Source organism: Equus przewalskii, chromosome 6, assembly GCF_037783145.1.
Source record: "Equus przewalskii isolate Varuska chromosome 6, EquPr2, whole genome shotgun sequence".
Classification (NCBI taxonomy): domain Eukaryota; kingdom Metazoa; phylum Chordata; class Mammalia; order Perissodactyla; family Equidae; genus Equus; species Equus przewalskii.
The window spans coordinates 37,897,220-37,922,506 of NC_091836.1; the positions used below are offsets into that span (position 1 = coordinate 37,897,220).

At 44.4% G+C, this 25,287-nt stretch overlaps 1 long non-coding RNA gene across 2 annotated transcripts in view; it reads right to left on the reverse strand.

The window, feature by feature from the left end:
• The window catches only part of LOC139083888 (uncharacterized), a 63,475-nt gene that overhangs the window by 32,955 nt on the left and 5,233 nt on the right, over positions 1-25,287 (reverse strand). Inside the window, exons 2-6 of one of the 2 annotated variants that reach the window (XR_011540958.1) lie at positions 20,586-20,743; positions 20,403-20,481; positions 19,863-20,055; positions 7,734-7,927; positions 7,254-7,443 (exon numbers count right to left, since the gene is read on the reverse strand). This is a non-coding gene — a long non-coding RNA (uncharacterized lncRNA). Of the gene's footprint in view, positions 1-7,229; positions 7,444-7,733; positions 7,928-19,862; positions 20,056-20,402; positions 20,482-20,585; positions 20,744-25,287 lie in introns of those variants that run through there. The other variant, XR_011540957.1, reaches the window with a different exon arrangement.

Sequence of the window (25,287 nt, forward strand, 5' to 3'; positions counted from 1 at the left end):
CACCCTTGGCTGACCACTCCCACATGCAAGGCCATGGCAAAACGTTGTTACTTCTCTGTGCCTCAACTGGAGAACGGGTCTATGAAAACGCCCTCTCAGACAAGTTCGAGTGTATATTTTACGCTAACCTAAAGGTCTCATAGAATCTACTAGACACATCAATCACTTCACCTCTCAGGATGCTTCCTCATCAATGAAGAGAAGTGGTTGGTGATCCTTCAGGACACCTCTGGTGCAATGACATTTAAGCCACTTCTGTTGATGCTTGAGAGAGACACAGAACACGGTGGACCACAGGCGTGAAAGCCGAGACCCTCAGGGGCTCCCCTCAGCTCTGCCCCTTGATGAGGGTTCCTGGAGCCTTCTGTACAGTAAGGCTGGTTAGGAGTCTTTGCAATGTGATTAGGGAACAGGCTTGGAGGCCGAGAGGTGGTCCGCAGGCTCTCAAGCGTTCTGAGCACCCCCCCAACTCCCAGGCTCACTTGTCCGCCCTATAACACAGTGTTTACGCTATCACACTCGCGTGTACGTAGCAGAAGAAGGAAGAATGCACGTAGTGTACCATGGGGTCTAGTTAGCGGGGCTGAGCTCTACTTCCAGCTCTTGGATGGGAGAAAGAATCCAAATTTAGCACCTAGCATGAAAGTTACCATACATGCAGAGAATCGGTAAAAAGAGAGAACTAGGAGGACACTTACTGCATTTTAAAACTCCACTAACTCTTGTGTGACTGGCTTGTCTCCCTTAGCATAATGTGCTTGTTTCCCTTAGCATAACGTCCTCTAGGTTCACCTACATTGTCCCGTATGGCAGAATTTCCTTCTTTTAAGGCTGAATAGTATTCCATTATATGTTTGTACCACATTTTCTTTATTCATTCGCCCGCTGATGGACATTTACGTTGTTTCCACATCCTGACTACTGTGAACAGTGCTGCAATGAACATGGGAGCGCAGATCTCTCTGCAAGATCCTGATTTCAACTCTTTTGGATAAATATCCAGGAGTTGCTGGATCAAACGTCAGTTCTAGTTTTAATTTTTTGAGGCGCCTCCATATTATTTTCCACAGTGGCTTTTTACCCTTTTACATTCACACCAACAGTGTACAAAGGTTCTAATTTCTCCACAACCTTGCCAACATCTGCTGTCTTTTGTGGGTTTTTATGATAATAACTATCTCGACAAATGTGAGGTGATATTTCATTGTGGGGAAACATAATATGAAAACAAACTGTCAAATTAATAGGTAAAAAATCCAGTGAAAAGTATTTGGACAATTGGCATACCACATCAAAAAAAAAATTAAGTATTTACTCTTACTATAAATTACAATTAACTCACTATAAATTTTTAGTATTCTTATTGTTGGTATTAACTTATGACAATAGGAGAAAAATTCAGCTCAGAGAGAACTTCCCAATTATACCTGTTACACACATACACACACGAACACACATACGCATGAAGAGAAAACTCTTTCTCAGCACACTTTATTTAAAGAGAAGGATAGGTGCGTTTAGTGAGAGGAGGAGAGAGGTGAGAAGCTGCCTTCTGTGGAAAGGGGGGTCTTGAAACATGCCTTCCAGAGGGAGGCCAAATTTGGGGGGCATTTCTTTTGAGAGAGGAGAGGTACGAGATCCTCTCAGTATAGCAGTTAATGAGCATAAGTTGGATTTTCCAGAAAGTCTGCTCTCGTCCCTTACCTAGAAGATGCCCCTCTCCTCAGCTTCCCTTGACTGCAGCCTTGGGAACTCATGTTCTGCGCCTGGAGAGACCCCTTCTGCTCAAATGCTGGTGGTGCAACACAGCCAACTGCTGAGATCTCATACGAGATGCCTGGGAAACAGACAGAGGCCAAAACGCACCTGGGGCCTGGGGAGCCCCCTCTAGCCCCTGATAGGTCAGAGCACCACTCCATCCTTGTTGTGCACACCCTGGACCACGGTGTCATTCAGCAAGCTCTTCCCCAGCTCCCCTGCTGGGTGCCAGGCACTGTGCTGGGAGTCGCTGGGGACAAAGGTGTGCAAGGCACTGTCCCTTTCTATGAGAGGCTCAGAGCCCACTGTAGGAGAGAGCCGGGTGCCAGGGTGTTTGCCACAGGGCATGGCAGGGCAGTGATGACGGCCTTCCCGGAGGAACACACAGAACCTTCCCAGGAGAGGAGCTGTTGGAGCTGTTAGAGCAGACCGCCTGCCAAGCGGAAGGGGGGGAGAGCAGTTAGGCAGAGAGAAGAGCCTGTGCAGCCGCAGCAGCCTGGGAGAGGGAGACCAGGCCCGGGAGGCCCCGGGGGCGTTCCCAGGTCAGGTATGCAGTGGGCAATGGTGGGAGCCAAAGTTGGAAAGACAGGACGGGGGTATGGAAGGGCCCTGTGTGCTGCGCCGAGGGTTTGCAATCTGTCCTATAGGCAGCGTTTTCAGAGGATGATGGAGATTTACGAGGGAAACCTCCAGGATGCCTACCTGGCCTGGGTTTGAAATGACACAGGGACAACATGACAGGGCAGTGGCCTCCCAAAGAGCTAGGGACATCTTCCTTTATCCTTGATTTTTCTGTCTAAATGTCATTTATCACATCTTCCCGAAGCACAATACAATGCATTTATGACCAGCAAGGCGGGCGATGGAGGCCCATATCAATTCCTAACTTAAACCACACAAATCACCCAGAGAAAAGTCTCTACTCCTCCAGGGCACTCCTGCGGCAGCTAGAATCCAGCCTGGAGGAGATTTGCAACACAACGGGGGTCAAGAGATGAGAAAACAAACATGTTAAGAAAGAAAGGCATTACTGAATTCACCATTAGAACACGTGAGGTTTTTATTGAAGATTGGCACCTGAGCTAACAACTGTTGCCAATCTTTTTTTTGCTTTTTCTCGCCAAATCCCCCCAGTACATAGTTGTATATTTTAGTGGTGGGTCCTTCTAGTTGTGGCAAGTAGAATGCCACCTCAACGTGGCCTGACGAGCAGTGCCATGTCCGCGCCCAGGATCTGAACCAGTGAAACCCTAGGCCGCTGAAGCCAAGTGCACGAACTTAACCACTCAGCCACGGGTCCAGCCCAAGAACACGTAAGGTTTTTAAGGAAGATAAATCACATCAATCCAGCCACACTAGGTGACCCTCATATGATGGAAGAGGTGACAGCTGGGCCAGTACTGAAATGACTTGTGTCCCAAGAGGCCCAGACCTTTAGCATCTCTGTAATTTTTTTAAATGCTCATAAAATGGTCCCTATAAGACCCAAATGGATAACTGACCAGGAATCAGAAGACTGAATCCCAGCTCAAGCGAAGCCTGGCCGCAGGTGGCTCATGCAACAGACACATAGGGGCTGCCTTGGGCTATGGGCTCCACCTCCCGCCGTCTGGGCCTCCTGGGTACAGAGAAGGGAAAAGTCCATTTGGCTAAAAGGACCAAATGGAGGGCTTGCTCTGCTCGTGCAGAAAGCAGTGCCATTCTCCTAAAGAGCCCTGGAGCCACTGACCTGACCCTGAGCCCAGGGACTACCCCAAAGCCTGCAGCCTCACCCGTGTCGGCTCCTCGAGCGCCTGCCCTCTCCCACGGCTCAGCCCAGGACAGTGATGGCCTCACGGGCTCCTCTTACCAAGCGGGGCTCCACGTCAGGTAACACGATCCTTCCAGGCTCCCCATCCTGTGGCTTTCTCATAACCCTAGCTGCTGGAGCAGACAGACTCAAAAGCCGCTGACAGTCCTCTTTCTGGGAAGGAGCAGGAAAAGGGGCTCCCTGAGATCTTGAAGGGGTCTCTCCTCCAAGGCCCTTGCCAGGTGGGGAATGTCTACTGTTAGGAAGAGCCAGGCCACTCAGGCCACAGAGACCGGGAGCTTCACAGAGACCCCCAGGTTTAAAGAAGTCCGGACTCCTCCCTGTCAAGGGTCTTGTTTATCCCTACACTTCCCCTGGCTGGCACAGTGTCCAGCATGCAGCAGGTGCTCAATCATTGTTTACTGAGTGCACTGAGTTGACAGCAGACTTACATCTTCTTCATCACCATCATCACCAAAACAACAAGAGCAGCAGCAACAGGAGCACCCAAGGCTTCTCAGGCCTCCAGCCTCCCAGCAGCCCCATGAGGTGGACACCACTAGCAGCCCGTTTTCCAGGTGAGAAAAGTGCCTAGCTGAGAGCAGAGCTCGCAGAGCTGGGCTGCGCCCCTGGCCTGATGACCTGCGGCCTGCGCACAAGCGTGTAGCCTCTCAAAGGCACGCTCCTCCTGACCCAACTCAGCAGTCCCTGGACAGGTGCCTCAAGAACGGTCTCCTGCCCAGCCAGAGCAGGTGACCGGGCCAGGAGGGCCTCCTCCCCACTCACAAACCCGGGATCAAATATCGCTGGCATTGTCCTCTTCCCTTAGCTGGTCTTTCATTCATTTAGCAAACAATCATTGAGTGCTTGCAACGTGTTCTGCTAAGCACGTGAGACGAACGGTAAACACCTGTGTGGGTCTCTGTAGCTGTGCGTCTGTGTTTTACTGAGGGGGGTGGGGAGTGAGTATCGCAGACAAGTGAGCAGGAATTACAACACCCAGCAAACCATTCTCCTCTAACTTCTGCTTCTCTCACAACCACCCCTCACCCTCCCCCAAGGGCCTGCCTGTCTAGATACCATTCGGTGGTGAGGCACTGTAGGCACCTCATCAGCCCCTCCCACCAGCATCAAGTCATGGGAAAAGCATAGAAATTGGAACAAACAAAACCTATGTCTGAATTCCAGCTTCGCCATTTCCTAATTGATGATCTTCCTGAGCCTCAGTGCACATCTGTACAATAACTTCCCCTTCGCGGCTCTTGGATAAGCTAGTATCTGATGGGGTAAGACATAATTTGAACTGGGTCAAGGAGTTAATGTCAGGTGAGGGAATGAGACAGCAAATGACAACTGCTCTGTGGAAATGTGCACGAAAAGAGGAAGAGAGGTTTGACTGCAGCTGGGAGCAAGAGTGTAGTCGAGAGCGAGGAGCTAAGGATGGGAGAAAGTTGTACACATTTATAAGCTGAAGGGAGCAGAGTGGGAGAGGTTAAGATGTAGGAAAAGAAAGTTAAGACTCTTGGAAGACACAGAAAGAGCTGGTGGACCTGGAGGCAGGGCGGAGCCGAGTGACTTGGCCCCACACTCCAGGAGCCTAGTCCCCGTCTGCTCAGGGCTGAGTGGGGAGCAGGCAAGGACGGGAGAAGGAAGGTACAGAGAAGTATGTAAGGAGCCAAGTGGACACGGGGAAAAGGTCATTCCTGATCGACTCACTTTTTTTTTCTGTGAACTGGGATAAGAACAGCCGTCAGAACCAGGCCCTGAAATAGTCACAGGGGCTTGAAGTGGGGGGAGAAGGTTTGCACTGGGCAGCGAGGGGCAGGGAGGCCAGAGCCGACCAGAAACAGGTGGAAGAGTGGAAGGAGACAGCCAAGTTCTAGCTGAATTAGGAGCCCACGAATTTTAGTGGTAAAATTGTAGTTTTTAAATATTTAGAAAATGGTAGAGGATAATGAAAAGCTGGACTGAGGACTCCTGAGTGTGCACTGCAAGCGCTGGGGACGTGAAGGAGAGTGAGGGGAGCTGGGGTGAAGCAGGAGCAGGAGGACAAGGGGACAGGAAGGAAAAGAACACTGGTGGAGTGGTGGGGAGGAGTGCCCCTCCTGGGATGGCCCGGTGTCACAGGGGTAAGCTGTACGGTTGAATGTCACTGACCTCAAATACCTGAGCTTTGGTCCAAATTACTTTGGAGCCAAAACTGACCTAGGATCCAACACAGAATTAGTCTTGGCCTTGGAGAAGCAAAAAGTCCGTCACGGCTGGCTCTGTCCCTCAGGTAATGTCCTCCCATTTTCTACATTCTGTATCTCTGCGTATCTGTCCCAGATGAGCTATCTGCTTGCCCGGAGCAGTGGTGAGGGGCCAGGACCAGGTAAACCAGGTGCCAGGGTGCAGACACAAGAAGCACTCGCTCTCAGTGCCATATGAGCTCTGGGCATCGCTGCCTGCCCCCCTGCTAACACAACCATCCTCGGGGCGTCGGTGCTCCACGGTGCAGACGGAATAAGACAAGCGCTGCCCAATGCTGGAACTTGCAGACTAACACTGACATTTTAGAAACAGGCGTAAAAGACAACTGAACAAACTCTCAAACATTGAACATAGTCAGCATGGTACCAGCAGGTCCTGCTTTTGCTGGGAGAGGAGTTACGAAGCCAGCACAATCGTGCTTTGCTTTCAGGGTCCCTAAAAGATGGGCGCCGTGAGAACCTGAACCACCATCAGCTCGGGCTCTAGAATTTACTCCTAGCACCAACAGCAAGCATTTAGCGACCACCTCCCCTGCACCAGACATCATACACAGATCGAGGATTCTCAGTTTCTGGAAGTTGTCAGCTCGGCAAGTCCCCCCCACCGCGGGGCAGCCCACTAGGCGTCCTTTGCAGGACTCGGACGCCAGGAAGGCAGCCGCGACCGCGGAAGGTGCGCAGGGCCGCCGCCTAGTGGCCGCGGACTCGGCCTGCAGCGCGGGGGCTGTCGCCAGGGACTGGAAGCCCCGGGGCCGCTGTGCTTACGTTCCCTTTCTCCCCACCTGTTTCCGTGAATTAGAAGCCACTGAAATGTAAAAGTAAATAAATAACAAAGCTTAGCAGGACCTACCGAAGAACCTGAGAGCTACCGAGCGTCCCCTTGGCCTGCCTGGCTGTCCGAGACGGCCACAGGCAGCTTGGGAATCTCCCTCTTGAGTTGCCAAAAGCAACAGGAGCCGCCGACCAGAAACACGTTTGCTTCTTCCCCCGATTCCCGCTGGATTATTTTCCCATTACCTCCATCCCTAACAGGGGCAGCGCAGAGGACCCGCGGGAAGCGGGGGCTGCCGGAGCGCTCAGGAAAAGGACACACTTGGACCGTATTCACCCGCGCTTCATGTGGCTCACGAAAGACCCTCCAGGGTCTCTCGTAAAAAGGCCATAGTGTCCTCAGGAAAAAGGAACAGAGAAGAACGGGCCACCCACAGACGAATCTCTGTCCCCTCTGCAGCGTCCCGTCCCCAGCTCTGGACACTGGCCGGGGAGAAGCTTTAAGCTTCCTTTTCTTTTCTCTCCTACAAAAGGAGGCATCCCGAGGGAGCCAGGATTGATACAGGCAGTCCAAAGGGAAAGGGAGCTTTGGCAAATTATACCTCATTCAATCATTGTCAAAAGCCAAAGAGAAAAATCCAAGAAAAATAAAACCTGAATTATTGGATTTTGGTTTTAATTACCGCATTGACTGTGTGTTCCCTATTTGTCACATTTTCGCATTGTTTGATTACTGTGTTGACATCCTGGAATGGGAGATCCTGAACAGGCTTTCCAATCTCTCCAGACGCCCAGCGTAGAGGAAAACCCACAATTCCCTTCAGACTGGCTGCTTTAGTCTTGGCCGGACATCTTCCTTTTCATTTTTTCATCCTGAAATTGTAAAACATGTATTTTATAAAAGAACTATGAGGACCTTTGATCTGACTTCCACACAGTGGAAATGTTTACTGAGAACATCATCCTGAGCTTTCTGCTTTAGCCCCTCAGCGGCTCCGCCACCCTGGGACCGCAGCAGGACTCAGCATGGCGCACAGGACCCTCCTGGTGCCTCATCTCTTGGGCACACACAGCTGCTTTCCCTTCCCCAATGACATCAGGCTCTCGCACTGCTTCCCCCAGAGTCCTTCCCCACCAAGTCTACCTGGAAAATCTTTATTCACCTTCAAGTTCCTGCTCAGATATCCTGTGAAAATGGCTCTGACTCCACCAGAAAGGGTGTGGTGTTTCTCCAGCTCTCATAACGCTTTTTACTGTACAGTAGGATTATTTGTTTGCTCCGTCCTTCCCACTACACTGAGCTCCTCGTGGGCAGCCTTCATCCAGAATCCCGGAATGGAGAGAGAGCATCGTCTGCCTGTGAAGGGCACTCACAACAATTCTCGTTAAATGATTAGATGAATGAATGGAGAAATAGAGAGAAGAAAGAAAGAGAGGAAAGGAGGAAAGAAGAGGGAGGAGGTAAGTGGGCTGCCTCCATTTCCAGATGCTCAAAGCCCATGCCAACAGGGACTCTGCACTGTGTTGGACTCCTCTGCCCTCGGGTAACATCCCCCATTCTCCAGATTCCTTCACTCCTATAAAAATCACCTGTTTGGGGTCTCCATGCCTTCAGGACCCCTGGAGACAGGGAAGGGGTAGCAGAGAAGCTAATCAAACTGTGGTGGCAGTGACTACTGTTTATCTCCTCTTATTTGACATTTGAAATTTCAGCAGCCTTCACTGCCTTAACCTCAATGAGTGAGAGTTGTGAAATGTCGATTCCTCTGTCAGGGAGATATATTTGTAGGGCAGAAGGGAGATTTCGGAGCTTTCTAGTTACCTACAGATTTTATACTGCTTGTACGCATGCCCCGAAGTAACTGCTTTAGGCACAGTGAAGTAGGCCTTGGGGGTCCCTGCCCTAATAGAGGCACAAGAACTCAGGGTCTCTGAATCTACAGAGGAAGAAGTCTGAGCATTTGGGGCAAGTGGGGAATGGAGCTGAGAGATAAGAGAGAAGGAAGGAAGCAAGAAAAGAAAGGAGAGTGTCCAATGCAGTCTGACTCTCCTGTTGCACATGCTCCATCCATGAGCCCAAAGTCTTCACAGGATGTGTTGGTTCTGATGGAAACAGGAAACTTGTGAGGAAGTGTCTAGAAGAGGAAGAAGTGTTTCAGGAGATAAATCAACACTCTGTAAACCCAGAGATGGTGCTTGGTCGGGCACAAGCTAAGACAAACAGGACACCCGATGATCCTCAAAACAGAAAGTGTGGCAGACCACCACGAAGGGGGACCCCACAGCCTGTGGTCTCTGTGGCTGCCACTGCTGTTGCCACAGAGAGGAGCACTGAGACAATTGTTGAGATGCATAAGCCCCCGCCCATTGCTCTCTCCTTAAATACCTAACATTTCAGGCGAACAAAATCGAATGCCATTATAACCTGAATGGATCTTGATTCCTCACTACCCTCTATAAGCATAAAGTGTCTGTATCACAGTGTAAACTCCATTTATTTTAGGAAGTAACCTCTGACTGCCCAACTCTGGGGTAGGACCTCTCCTACATGCTCCCACAGCTTCCAGGACCATGTTATCAAATAAACTGATCTGTAGGCACCTGATTACTTATCTGAATCCCTTACTGTGTAAATGCAAATAAAGCAGAGACTAGGTCCTATTGACTCTGATAGCCACAGCTAAGCACAATGCCTGGCACACGAGACTTATGCATTCGCCCTCTATCAATCTGGCACAAGACAGATTTGTTGTTAGTGCCATCGAGGTGATCCTGACTCCTAGTGACCCCGTCTCCAGCAAAGAGGATGGTCTTTTCGCACGATCCTGTCACCTTCCAGCACTGTATCAGGCAATGCTCTGCTGCTTTTCATAGGGTTTTCATGGCCAATTTTTCCAGAAGTGGGTAGCCAGTTCCTTCTTCCTAGTCTATCTTAGCTCTGCCAAAACCTGTCCACCTTGGGCGACCCTGCTGGTATTTGAAATACCAGTGGCAAGGCTTTCAGCATCACAGCAGCACTCAGCCTTCACAGTGTGACAACTGAGAGATGGGTGGCCTGGTGCCTTGACCAGGACATGAACCTGGATCGCAGCAGTGAGAGCAGCGAATCTTAACCACTAGACCACTGGGGCGGGCACAAGGCAGGTATTCAATTAATATTTGTTAAATTGAATCAAATATTGGCCCCTCTTAATAATAACAGCAAATGTGTATCTAGTGCCTGCCGATCTGTGTATTTTGAATGTATTAACTCATTTAATTTCACAGTGACTCTTTAAGATACGTACTAGTATTCTATAAAAAAGAGAACTGAGACACCAAGAGACAGAGTTCTTGCCAAGGACACTCAGGATATTAGCATCACATACAGGCTGTGGATCCAGGCAGTCTGGCTCCGGAACCCATTCTCTCAGCATTACACAACCCTGCCTCGTGTAACTTTCAGAAACTTCCAATTCAACGAACATCCACTCCATATCAACTCTTCCAGACCTTGAGGTAAAAGATGAGCAAGCATGACGCCCTTCGTGAACTGCAGGGACACCCCGTGTTAAGCAGGGTTGGGGCTGCTCCAAACACTCATACACTGAGTTTTCTCTACCAGCCTCCTCTAATACCAGAAAGAGCGTGATTTGCAATACACTAGCAGAGAAGACTCTGCGGACATAAAGTGCTACAGAGACCCCCTAATTTGTTCAGATTTTTTTCCCACTATTTAAGTTTCCACTCTTTCCAACTTTGTGCTGAAAACTCCATTTTCTTAATACATGAAAAAAATGAGTACTCTAATCTCCATGTTACAGGAGAAAAGGATGCTACTGCCTCAGGAATGCGAGTATGCATCACCACCGTGTGATATGGCAACTGCTAGTAGATTGCCAACTGCAAAATGTCCGGTTAAGCAAGTTCTCTGTGATGCCGCTGTGACAGCACTAACTACTTCCGCACAACTGGTCCACCCCTAACATTTGGGGGTCTCAGTCAGGAGGACAAATGGAGGCCAACATAGCACACGTTTAAATACTTAAATGTTTAACGCAAGCTAACAAACTGGTAAATAAATATGTTCTATCCTCCTAACTTGATAAACAAACCTTTACGACGACATTTTTTAAAACTTTTAGACCTACAGTCTTTATAGTACTGAAAGTTAGCAAAATATCAAAGATGACTGAATTTCATTACTATTTTGAAGGCTCGATTGATCTCTTAAAGGCCCAACAAAGTTTGGGTGAGAATAAAATAAAGACAAATGTAAATAATAAATTGTTTTATATTTATTCCGTAAACTTTATTTCTCATGGCTACATTTTGGTCAAATTATTAATTATATTGTTATAATTTTTAAGTAATTTTTTTAAGTAATTTATGTTCTATTGACAGTACTAACTTAAAGATAAAAAGGTAATTGTACTCAAAGTGTAAACATTTTGCATATATTTTATGAAAACCCTAAATTAAAGTGAAAGTTAAAAGGGAGAAATTAATTGTTACCGTTCTTTTGCAACTGCCCTTAATCTGATACGTTATTCTCTACTCTTGCTTAAAAACAAAATACCGACTATTTCTCCTGCTAAGATGCTCCTTTTCCCCACCCCCTCCATATTCCAATGTGAGGAGATATTTAGAACACTTTACTTCTCCCTGCTTCTCTTTATCCCAAAAGGAATCTTTATAGCGTTTTCCTTCCCCACTTCACTAGCTTGTTTTGTTGAAATTGTTTAATTCCAGAACATTGTTAGAGTTTCCCTTCCAGTCTCTTTGGTCTATATCGTTATTTAAGACTTGTTATTTAGCACTTACTGTGCATTTCCACACAGCCCACTCTTCATCCATTTGGTTTATTCGTTAGTTGTTGGGGTATCTGAGCATCTCCTAACTTTACTGTTGCAGAGAAGTCAGATGCCAGTCTGATTGCTTCTCATTTATATCTAATGTGTTCTTCTGGCCTGGAAATTCAAAATATTTTCCCCTTTACTTTGAAGCTCCATAATTTTACAAGAATGTGGCTACCAGCATCCAATATTTACTGAGCACTTAACATATATAGGGCACTGCTCTAAGCAGTTTTCATGTGTGAACTCATTTAATCCCCACAAGGACATATTGAGGTAAATATTATTGTGATTTCCGTTTTACAGATGAGAAAACTGAGGCTCAGAGATGACATACATGACCTAAATTCCAACACTTCATAAGCAGTGGAGCCAGGCTTCAAACCCAAATGCTCTGGCTAAAGATCGTGCGCTGCTCACCACTCACCACATATGTACATTTTTTAAAAATTAAACTTGACAAGAAGGGCTTCTCCCATGCCAGGGGTTACACGTGCACAGACCACTGCTGCCTGTCCCTGGACCGGTTCTCACCATTTCCTCATCTTTGCCAAAAGCTTTCACATTAATTGATTAAGATTTATTCCTATGGTACTACACTCAAATTTTAAAATAAAAGTAACAAATGGCATCTGGCCTCAATTTATGTCCTCCCATTAACATGATTATTAAGATAGAAAAAGACAAAAATTCAAAATACCAAAAATTGACTCTTGATAGAATCTGAGGAGACTTCCCACAGACTCTAAGTCTGGTAGAACTTGACTGACAAAAGCTGCCAGCGGTGCGGGGAACAAGGCAAGTCTGCTCTGTGCTCCGCTCTGCTCCATGGCCACGGACGGCACCAGTGGGGGAAATCGTCCAGCCATCCTCTATAGTCTGGGCATCTCCATCCCCAGGTGTGCCCTTTCTCTAGCACTCTTTCACACTCCCAGCAGTACTTGCTGCCACAACTAACTGGAGAGTGCAAGTCCAAGAATAAAACTGACAGAAGCTGGGTGCAGGGGACTGAAGTGATGTGTTGCCTCCTGCAAGGCATAAGCATCAGAAGGAAAGCTCAACAAGGGAACGCAGAATGACAGAAGCCACGAGAGCGTCCGCTGCCGCCACTGCTGGAGTTTATAGGTTTTCACGTAGCCTACATGTTCAGCCTGACGGAGAAGAGTAAACTAAAGGTAGGAGAGGAGACACTCTCACGCCAGTAGAGCAAGCTAGGTGAAGAACTCCCAGGCGTTGGGAATTTAACTAAACCCTGAGTGTATATTAACCAGGCATATATACTCCAGTTGAAATAAAAAGGGGGGATTTAACACGTGCCCAAGGATACAGAGAGTACACACAGGCAATCCACACACTTTGAATATTGGCAAACATTTTGTTTGGTTAGCCATGGGTCTTATGGGAAAAAAAAATTACAGAGCATGATAAAGAGCCCACCATCTTAAAGACTCTGGAAAATATCAGACCTCTAAAATGGCAACTTCCATAGGATGCCCAAAGATACGGCCTCTTTGAAATAGTAACAGAAAGCCTACAGAGAGACAGGGTATGATAAAAAGACAATTAAAAAAAGATAAAAAGGGGGGCCAGCCCACTGGGGCAGCAGTTAAGTTTGCATGTTCTGCTTCAGCTGCCTGGGGTTTGCCAGTTTGGATCCTGAGTGCAGACCTACGCACTGCTTGTCAGGCCATGCTGTGGTAGGCGTCCCACATATAAAGTAGAGGAAGATGGGCATGGATGTTAGCTCAGGGCCAGTATTTCTCAGCAAAAAGAGGAAGATTGGCTGAAGATGTTAGCTCAGGGCTAATCTTCCTCAAAAGAAAAAAATAAAGATAAAAAGGAGGTAAGTAAGATCATGGAAAATTATAAGCTATGAAAAACACAATAGCAGAATTACACTGAAGGCACGCAAAAGTAGAATTGAAATTGCAGAAAAACCAAATGGTGATTGGAGAACAAACTTGAAAGTTTTGTCCAGAATGCAAAGGAAAACAGTCAAAATGAAAATAGAGAAAGGATCCTAGACACGGAGGACAAAGAAAGAAGTTCTAGTATAAGCATGGGAGTGTCCCTAAGAAATAAGCCAAAAGGGCTCCAACCAGAGTAACAGTCAGAATCACAACTAAAGAACATTTTTGAGGAGGAAATAAATGTCCTTAAAAGTGTTCACCACATCCAAGGCTAAGTCAACAACAAATAGGCACAATCTGGAAATTTACTGTAAACATAAGGATGACAGGAAATACCCTACAAGTATGGAGGTAGGAATCCACGTTACCTACAGCGGAACAGAAAATAAGATTGGCAGAGTGTTTACGGAGAATATTGAAATAAAAGAATTATATGCTCATTGATGTTGTTTTCACTTGTGAAGATAACAAGAAAACATCTCAGTTTTTCAAGAATTCAGAAAATATAATATCGTATATCTCTTTTGAACACACATACCAAATGAGGGAGCAATTTCAGAACCCCAGAATGGGATGTCGTGGTGTCCTCATACCTGCAGGCAGTATTTAAATGAATTACGTCTAGAGTTAAACCTAAATAATTGCTTTAAACCATGGTTACAAAACTAAATGCAAATGTCATAAGTGGTTTTAAAAGAGAAAATATAGAGTGTAAAAAATAAGTATTTTGCAACCAGCATCTGGATTAAAAACTCAGGAAAAGGGAAAAGACTTATGGAATAGTCAAAACGGCTGAATTGCATTATCTTCTATAGGAAATGCTTCAGAAAGCAACTTTATTCTTGACTTTGGATAATTAAAGAAATGTAGATTAAAAATTTTTTTCAAATGTCGTGTAACAATAGTGTGGTTAAAAGCATATTGCATTCCTTCTTAAGCACAGTTTTCTAAGGGCTTTCTTGCCACTGAAGCTCAGGATTTCACACATCAACCATCCCTCCTCTTGCCTCCCAACCAGCCCCCTCCCATCAATAATTAAGCATGTTCAAAGTCTCCACAAACGTCAAAATATATCTGCATATATTTTCAACCTCACATCTCCTTCTACCCCGGTGATTGTCGGTCTTGGTGGTGTATGAGAATCACCTGAGAGCTTGAGAAACTATCTCAGAGATTGGGACCAGCTCCCAGAGACTCTGACGTAATTGGTCTGGAGAGTGGCCTTGGCATTTGGATTTTTTAAAGCACCTCACATAATTCTAGAGTACAGACAAGCTTGAGAACCATGTTAGTCCTAATTCTCTGCTCCCCTTCTCAGCAAAATTCCTAGTAGGTTTTCATAAAACCTGTTTGATTCCCTCTTCTCCTAAACTCTCCCCAAACCGCAACAATCAGGTTTCTGCCCCCATCACTTCTCTGAAATAGCTGATGCTAAGGTCACCAAAAGCCCAATGCTGCTAAATCCAAGAGACCCTTTCAGTCCTCATCTTCGCTGACCTCTCCACGGCTCTAGATACTTGTCATGACCTTGCATTTCTTGACGAACTCTCTTCCTTTAGAGGCTGAGACTCCGCACTGTCCCACTTTTTCTCTGACTCCTCTGCTGCTCCTTCGGTAGACTCTGGAGGTTCATCCTCCGTGCCCAGCCATTAGAAGCTGCTGCTCCTAAAGACCCGCCCTGGACCCTTTGGTGAGTGGGAATCTCACTTATGCTCTCCTGCATGAAGGACAGTCTCCCCATGCCCAAGATTGTAATTTCCACCTTGTCTTTGGTGATTTACAAATGTGTTTCTCTAGCCTAGACCTTTCCTATGAGCTGCAGCCCCACCCAGCCCACTCCCAGGTGACATCTCCCATCGCCTTAGGCTCTCCCTGCCGACACTATACTGTGATCCTCTCTCTTAGTGCACAGCTCTCCATCCATTTGCACAAGATGTCTCCTTGACACCTCCTTCTTTCACTCTCCACATTCAGTGTACATGCAGGTCTGTTCATAGTATTTCCTGAACATCTCCTTTCCATTCACTTCTCCTCTACCTCCACAATCGTCAATCCAGACCAGCTGCCGCAGTCTCTCTAGATGGTCGTGGGAGCCTCCTGGCAGCGTGGTCTCCCCCATCCTCATCTCAAGGGAGCTTTGCCAGCCACAGATCTATGCTGTCAGCTCCCTGCTTCCCCCTCCAAAACTCTTTGATGACTTCCCATTTGTCTCAAGACAGAACAGAAAAAAATAAGAGAAAAGAGAAAGTCCTTCCTGCTCTGGTCCTTGCCATCCTATCAATTTCACCCACACCACTCTCCTCCAGCCCCACCATTCTCCCCTCTCTCCCAGCATTCCCACCATGGTGACCTTCCAGTTCCTCAAATGTGTGGCGCTACCTCCCCGCACACTTCCTCTGCCCATTCCTTTTCCTCTGAAGTGAATGGTCTCCCCTGCCCCACAGCCCCTCCCTCACTGTAGCTATCTTCTTTTCACCTTTGCTGAATTCACTCAAATACAATTTCTGCACGGAACCCTTCCCTTCCCTTTACTCCCCTCCCTCCTGTCCACGCACAGGCCTAGATGTATTCTACACGTTCCTAACATCGTGTGCATTTCCTGTCCTTTAACAGAAGCATATTGTGTAATAACGCATTCAGTTTTGTATGTTTCTGACTAAGGCCTGCCTTCTGCACCAGACGGTGAGCCCCTTGAGGACAGGGACTGCTGTCAGTGTTTACTTATCAGTCCCAGAACCCATCACTGGCATGTAGTAAGTACTCAATAAATGTTTGTTTGATGAAAACTAAATCTAAAAACTATTTTATATAACACAAATGATGAAAAGTGAAATTGCAAGAAATTGCAAAGGAATAGACAAAACATAAACCTAAATATCATTAAGTTCAATCTCAGCAGCTTTGAAAATAGATACAAATGGTTTAAATGCTGCCATTTAAAAATACTTTTTCAGTGATTATATAGGGACACGTAAATTTTCACACAATATAATGGTTAGGAGAAAAACTCAGGATATAAAGTTTTGTATAATACAATGTTGACTTCTACTTCCTCCTCAATAAAAACTGGAAACGAATTCCAAAAACGTTAACAGCAATTATTCTGGGTAGTAGAATTATGGATAATTTCAATATTCTTCTTTATATTTTTCAGAAGTTTTTAAGTTATTTGTAGGAAAAATATATTAATCAGAAAAAAGTTATATCTGTCAATTATGCTTTCCATTACAGCCTACAGAAAACTAAACTCAAAGTGGCTTAAATGATAACAGGAGTTTATGGCTAATATAATAAGAATGTTTGGTTATGGTTTAATTAGGTTCCTGGCTTCATTTCTTGAAAACACCTTGTGTTTGGTCTGTTTCTGTGCTTAGCTTCATCCCCAGATTGACTTCCTTCATAATATCAAAATGGCTGCCACGTCTCCAGGCTTCCCATCTTTATTCCCAACCATACAGAAGGAGAGAAATTATCTGTGTGCCACTCTGATTGGATCAGCTTAGGACACAGGCCTACTTCTGAACCAATCACTGTGGCTGGGGGCTGATGCTAGATCATTTCTCCATAGCCAGAGCTGGAGGTGCACTCAGATTCCCTAGAGCCACATGGATCACCAAACGGAAATTCAGGGCTATTGGAAATAGGCAAGAAGGGAATGGATTCTCGACAGACAGATCTGCCATAAAAATTTGAAAATATAGTACTTGCTTAACTAACATAAACGATTAAAGGGCACTATGATAGAGTGGAAAGGGCATTGGTACAAGACAAGAGCATCCCCTTTCACCACTCCTTTTCAATATCACACTAGAAGTCCTTGCTAATACAATAAGGAAAGAAAAGGCATACAGATTGAGAAGGAGGACAAAAAGCTGTCTTTTCGCAGATTACATGATTGTTTGTGTAGAAGATCCAAAAGAATCAAGAAAAAAACTTTCGGAATTAATAAGAGATCACAGCAAGATTGCAATTACAAGGTTAATATACAAAATCAATTGCTTTTCTGGATCCCAACAATGAACGAGCAGAATTTGAAATTCAAAACACAATACCATTTACATTGGCACCCAAAAAACTTTGATACTTAGGTATAAATCTAACAAAATATATACAAGGTCTATTTGAGGAAAACTACAAAACTCTCATGAACAAAGTCCAAAGAAGAACTAAATAATGGAGAGATATTCATGGACAGGAAGACGCAATACTGTCAAGACGTTAGTCCTTCCCCACTTCATCTACAGATTCAATGCAATTCCAATCAGAATCCCAGCAAGCTGTTTTACGGATATCAACAAACTGTTTCTAAAGTTTATGTGGAGAGGCAAAGACCCAGAACAGCCAGCACAATATTGAAGGAGAAGAACAGAGTTGGAGGATTGACACTCCCTGACCTCGAGACTTACTATAAAGCTACAGTAATCAAGAAAGTGTGGTATTGACAGAAGAAGAGAAAATAGATCAATGAAGCAGAATAGAGAGGCCAGAAACAGACTCACATAAGTTCAGTCAACTGATCTTTGACAAAGGAACAAAGGCGATACCATGGAGCAAAGACAGTCTTCTCCACAAATGGTGCTGGGACAATAGGACATCTACATGTAAGAAATTGAATCTGGTTACAGGCTTTACACTGTTCACAAAAATTAACTCAAAATGGCTCTTAGAACTAAATGTAAAATGCAAAACTATAAAATTCCTAGAAGATAACATAGGAGAAAACCCAGATGACCTGGCTATGGTGATGCCTTTTTAGATACAGCACCAAAGACAAGCTGGATTTCATTAAAATTGAAAACTTCTGCTCTGTGAAGGACAGTATCAAAAGAATTAGGAGACAAGCCACAGACTGGGAGAAAATATTTGCAAAAGACACATCTGATAAAGGACTGTTATCTAAAATACACAAAGAACTCTTAAAACTCAACAATAAGAAAGCAAACAACCCGATTAAAAAACGGACCAAAACCCTTAACAGACAGCTCACCAAAGAAGATATAGAGATGGCAGACAAGCGTGCTAAGAGATGCTGCACACCATAAGTCACGAGAGAAATACAAATTAAAACAACAGGAAGAGCCATTACGCACCTATTAGAATGGCCAAAATGCAGAACATTACAACCGCAAATCCTCGAAAGGATGTGGAGAAACAGGAACTCTCGCTAATTGCTGGTGGGAATGCAAAATGGTACAGGTACTTTGGAAGACAGTCAGGCAGTTTCTTATAAAACTAAACATACTCTTACCATATGATCCAGCAATCGTGCTCCTTAATATTTACCCAAAGGGGCTGAAAACTTCTGTCTACACAACAACCTGCACAGATGTTTATAGTAGCTTTGTTCATAATTCCCATGTTTGGAAGCAACCAAAATGCCCCTCGGTAAGTGAGTGGATAAATAAACTGTGGTACATCCAGACAACAGAATATTATTTAGTGTTAAAAAGAAATGAGCTATCACGCCATGAAAAGACATGGAGGAAACTTAAATGCATATTTCTAAGTGAAAGAAGTCAATTTGAGAAGGCTACATACTATGATTCCAACTATATGACATCCTGGAAAAGGCAAAACTATGAAGACAATAAAAAGATCAGAGGTTCCCAGAAGGTGTTGGGGAGAGAGCAGTGGGATGAAAAGGCAGAGCACAGGGCATTTTTAGGGCAGTGAAAATACTCTGTATGGTCTTATAATGATGGATATATGTCATTACACATTCGTCCTGACTGATTAAATGTACATACCAAGAATTAACCCTTAGGTAAATTATAAACTTTGAGTAATTATGATGCGTCAGTGAAGGTTCATCCTTGGTTGAAAAAAAAATCTACCATTCTAGTGAGAGATGTTGATAATTGGGAAGGCTATGCATTTGTGGGAGCAGGATGTGAAATCATTGTACCTTCCTTTCAATTTGATTGTGAACCTAAAAGTGCTCTAAAAAAATAAAGTCTATTAAAAAAATGGAAAAAGAAAAAACAACGACATTGAACCCCAAATCAGGAAACCTGAGCTCAAATTCTGCTTTTTACTAGGTATGAGATATTGGACATTTCTCCAGGTCATTCTGCATGTTTCCTTCTCTATAAAATAGCTCCCTAAGAGAGCCTTCTCCATTGCCATAGGAATGAAGGAGGGTAACATGGAGGCAGATGTAAGATGCAGATTTGGTGGCAGGAAGTTTGAGCAGTTCCTCCCTGCCCCCCCCCCCCCCCACCATGGCTTCTATTTTCTCAGTGAGTGAAGCAGGACCCAAGATCATCCACAGGGCAGGAGGTGAAGTGGGAGTACTGGAGGTGCGAGGTGAGTGGAGAAGGCTTAAAATACTTGTTGCAAAAGTGGGAAACGAACATAGTAAGATGATCCTCACAAACTAGTAACTCGATGAATGTTTTCTGAATAAGAAAGGATAGCTTTAAAAGTTTTCAAGCAACATCATAGTTTTACAATTAAAACAAAAATGAGCTAGATGTGTGAAATGCACTATACCAATGTAAAATAGGATTATGATAGAAGTCAGTGGTTAATAAAAGGGTTCACTTACCAGACATTTGCTTTGGATTTTCTAAAGTACAGCTATTCTCACTCAGTAAGACTCCTTTATAGGACTGGCTGTAAATGTTTTCACATGGATCACCACGATTTCTTTACAACTTAGACTAACGGCTGGGTAGCGTGGTAATTTACCTAACTTTTGAGCATCATCAGGACTAAACAATTGTTAAATTTTACTCAACCTGAAAAAGATAAGAGAAGTTATTATTTTTTTTTAAAGTAGCATTTTCCTGGAGTCAACAGAAGGGAAATGTGAGAGAATGACATAGCAAGGGGACGTGGGGATTTGGAATGGGTTCTGTAGGTGGCCTAGAGAAGGGAGTTCTCTACACAGGATGTGGGCAAGATTGTTACTAAAGTCGTCTTTCCTCCCCAACGCCAGGTGGGGCGGGGCGGTAGTGCCATAAGGCTTTTCTTCAAAGGCTCCAAGAGCTTGCCCTCTCCGTCCCCTACCTCCATCCCAGTGAAAACTTTGCCTGGCATCACAGCATCAGGGAAATTAACCCCCATGGAAAAAATAAATTCTTACCTCTCGTCCCAACTCTCAACAAGAATACCATAGCTGTTTCTTGTGAGCACTGCAGTCTTGTTTGACAATATAATGAGATCTGGTTAAACAGATGAAAAATGCCTTAACCTGAGTGTTTATGTCAACCCTGCCAAAGCTTTCAGCCCCCCAGGCACTCCCATCTCTGCAGAGAGGGTCAAGAACCTTTAGCTGCGGTCCAGGCTCCGAGCTGGCGTCTTGCTACACCAAGCCACTTTTGCAATAGCAGGAGACAGGAGTTTCTGTCAGTTTGAATTTCCGGAAGTGTGCTGGCCTATGTCATGATCTCAGTGGTGTCTGGGGCAGTTTGTTCCGTCAAATCCCTGGAATAGAGTGGGAAGAGAACGCAGAGAGGGAGTGCAAGAAACCAGCAGAAAAGCAGGCTGGCAAGTGACGCTCCACAGTGTTCATCTAGAACTGGGCTGGAGGTGCAGAGCCCGCCAACAAATCAACCTAAGGAGGCTCCCTCTCAAGGCTCTAGGGAACCAAACACAGTCTAGGCAGAGTCTCTAATTAAAGTGACTAGTTGGTCATTCCCTGCAAGCCAAGTCTACAGAGAACACAGTGAAAGGGAATTGGGAAATTATCCAACTAATGCAAATAAAGTGTGTAGCCAATCAGGATAATTTTGAATGAAAAATGCAATTTAACACATGAATATTTAGGGTGAGAATTACTCTAGCCATTCTATGGCTTCCAACCCATTCACCTTGGGGTTTTGCTTTCTAACCAGATCTTTCCTTCTCTCTCTAGCACGGATCCCTAACACTTATCACACTGTTTTGTCTATTCACATGACTTTCCCTGCTTGACTAAGCTCCTTGAAAGCTAAGTGTTGTCATCTCCTGCGGGCCTCCACTCCTAGAAAGGGCTCTATAGATACACAGGAATTGAATTAATCAATTAATGAAAAGAATAAGGTCATTTAAGAAATAACGAAAAATATGCCATGAGGGTATCACTTTGGAGTCTCCAGGAACCACTGCAAGAACCAGGTTATCACGCATGCTGACCGACCACACTCCAAATAAAGGGATTCCTTTCAGCTCAATAATTTCCTCCAGTGCTTCAGAGAGCACTCGGCTTCCCCTCCTCTTCCTGTTGCCGTGCTGCGCAGCAGCGCCCTGCAGCTGTCAAGCTACCTGAACTTCCCCTACCTGGACTTGATTTTAATGCAGGATCAAGCAATTTCCCAAAAAGTCTCGCGAAGGAAGAGAAAGATACCAACATAATTAGACATTCCAAACGTTGGTCAGAGATATTTAAGCAAGTTATCTTTACCTGGTATTTATTTTCTTTCAATGTTCACTTTCTGTTAGAATGTATTGTATTGTATTGTACTGAATTGTATTGTACTGTACTGCATGTTTTATCACTGTTTATTCTCATGTGTTCCCTCCTCTACTAGCCTATAACTCCTTGAAGGCAAGGAAAGGCCTTGAGTTTTTACCTACCACAGTGTGTGGCACATAGCAGTTACTCAATGTTTGCAGAATAAATAAGTAAAAGAGTTATTGGGGAATGAGCCCAAAAGGATCCAAGATATACCTACCATTTATATTTGGCTTTGCCTTCCTTTTATGCAGATGATGTTGCTCTTCCTTATTCTTAATAATGCTGATCATTGTAATTTAGACAGAGGAAAACCATAAACCTTAAGTGGAGTGTGTGAAGTTTTGGTGCATATTTGTTTCGGGGATGTTACTTACTTTCTCTTTTAAGCACGTGTAAGTGAGATGAACACCAAATAGTCAGCACAAACTGTCTTCCCAAATGGTAGTTGGCCCAACACCCAAGGAAGTCAGATCTTAAAAGTAAAAGGAAAACCTACTGCAGAGAATGTGATACAGTAAAGAGAGGAGAGAAACCAAACAGGGGAACCGAACAGGATGAAAGGCAAAACTGGCAAGAGCAAAGGAGATGGATATCACCATTTACCCCTTCAGATTGTTTGCAGTGTTAGAACTGAAACAAAGTTGCAAGTTGCTCAGAAAATTGAGATGTCCCTTTTAAAAATGATCCCTCCAGTTATCATTAGGTCAGCTTGTGTCTCGAGGGTCGTTAACCTCCTGCCCTCCATCCCTAACCCTGGGGCTCTGGGGGGTATCTGTCTAAGAGACTAGCTTCCAGAGGGGGTCAGTATTCCCACTTCAGAGCCCCCAGAGCAAACGACTGAACAGATTAGGACGGATTAGACAGATAACAACTCAGACCTTTTTACAAGCACATTTTTCACTCGACACTCAAATTCCCTTCTGTGCCCCGCAGTCTCACACAACCCAACGACTGGATAGTATTACTGAAATATCTTCGCGCCAGCCGAGTGCGTGGAACTGTGCAAAGCCAGATGTTCTTGTAACCCTGTTTTACTGAGTTATTTATATCCATATAATATTTGACATTTCCTGTGTTGTTAAAGAGTTGGGGGCCCTTGACGTATTTTTAAGAGAACAGTGCCGACTTTTCATTTTTTTTCTTTGATGCCCAGCCGCAGAAATAAGTGACAGAGAGAGAGAGACTGTATTAAACAGATGCTTAGATATCTAAAGTCTACCTGATTTTAATGCCTTTCATCTTAAATGATTTTCATGAACAGAAAGATGCTATAGTCATCCAGACTGAACACATGAATTAAGCCCACCATGCAAGAAAAGCACACACCCATGGGCCTAAAATAAGTCATGCAACAGAAAAAGAAAAAATTTTTTAATAAATGTTGAAAATATAATCCACATTTCTAGGACTAAACTTTATGGAATATTGATACATGAACTATGTCATTTCTTTGAACTTGATAGATATGGAAAGGGCTAGTTAAAATTTCTTCAGACTTAGTAAAATATTAGCTGGCAGATTTCTCTGGCTAAACGAAGTAATGGAAACTTTATAGACTTGAAACTATTTTCTTGATTCTAAGTGGTAAGAATATTTAAGCTGTATATGAAATTTGATATCACAGAAGGCATTCTGTTTTCTTTGCTTATTGTAAGGATCCATTCACAAACTATTCATTTTATTTTTAAGGTCCTAAATTTTATAAAAGCTTTCCCCTTTAAAGGATGTGACAAAAGGGTAGGGGTCCTGGTTTACAGTCAATTCTTGATATCTCTGGCTGCTCAACACTGAAAGCAAGGGTCACGGGAAAACAGCAGAAGTAAAATGTGATTGATTTGGGGTCTCTTTGGTCTTCGCAGTTGTTTCATAAACTTCTTTAAAGCTTTCCTTGTTAGCGTTTGGTTGTTTTTAAGATCAGCTTCCTTTCCTGAGAGCAGAGCGGTATGCACGTATCATTATGCAAGGAAACTTCCAAAATACATTCTGTCTTCCACCGTAAATCTTACTCACCTCACTCTATACCCCTCCCCACTCCCTGAACCTGAAGACCCTCCTGACTAGTTACATTCTTCCCAGCAGTTTAAGAAAACAAGACACCATGGCCTGTGGATGCCCACCTGAGCACAGCAAGCCTGCCCACTCCAACGCAGCAGTCAAATGCCCCGCAAATCCTCTAAGCTGTGATGAGTCTCTAGTCTTCAGATGATGGACAGATCCTCTTGGAGCATATCAATCAGGATGGCCCTCAAGGGACAGGCTCACTCATTTGTATCATCTATTCCCCAGCCTTTTGCCATGAATCACATGGGATTCTGCACTGAATCCTTCCATGGCTGCTCCACTGCAACAATTGGGATGGGGGAGCAGCATCTGGAAGGCCAGCATGATCCAGACCACTGACCAGGGTTTTATTTTGGATCTGCAACTCCCAGATTACTCTAGGCCCTGGTTGGCCACTAGTCTCTGGCCCCCAAGTCAAGATATTTTCTCACCTCCTGAATCTTTGATATTTTTCCTTCTACTCGTAGAACCTACTGCTCTTTTCTTTTAAAGACTCTCTGGATTTTTGTTTCCCTCAATGTATATCATCCATCTTTGCTTCTTTCCTATTTACCTCAGGACCTCCTCCCTACTGCCACTGACAACGTCTGTCTGACTCTAGAAAATCTCCCTTTAAGAGCCATCTAGAGTTCACTGGGATAACACTCCCATAGTGTTCACCAAAGTGTTTGGGAAGAGGTAGAATTCTGTTCACAATCTTCTTCCATCAGCCTTCAAATCCACACATCCAATATATTCCCATGGCAGCATTTCTTTTCCTGATGGATGAATTTGAGCATCAAATGCAATCCTCTATTTCATGAGGCTGCCTTTGATGGAACAAGACGCAAGTCCAAGAGATATTCCTCCAGAAAATCTAGTCCTCTCTTCAAAGATACTAATTGATTTACCTAATTGGAGCCTAGAGTTTATGAAACAAAGGTCCCAAAGTTTGACTTGGGGGTGGGGAAATTCATCTCACATAAAAACTTTCACAGTTACAAATAATACCATTAACCTAGCAAGTTCTCCGAGAAAGTTAAACTAGTGAATGTGATAACTTAAGATGACTCATCAACACCACATGGAAAAAAAGCAAATAAAAAAATATTATACTAGGATTGGTAACAGTAAAATTCCGAACTGCGAGAACCGTATAAGTCTAAAGAATGACATCCACCCAGATAATGGAGAAAAATAATGACATAAATTCTAGAAGAGTTAGAAACCATCTCAACGGAGCACCACAGATTCTAGTATATGAAAACTGAATGTAAATAGGAAAATATAAGCAAAAAGTCCAGTGCAGCACCTTTCATCTAAATAAGCATTCTGTAAATTAAAGATAGAATCATTATGATCATGATATCACAATGGGATAGGTAGAATCTCATCTTGAAATTAAAAAATGGAGGCACAGAGAAGAAAATGTTGCCTTTTTCCAGGCCCAAACCACTTCTCCTTACTTCTTCCCTCAAAGCAAAATACTGTC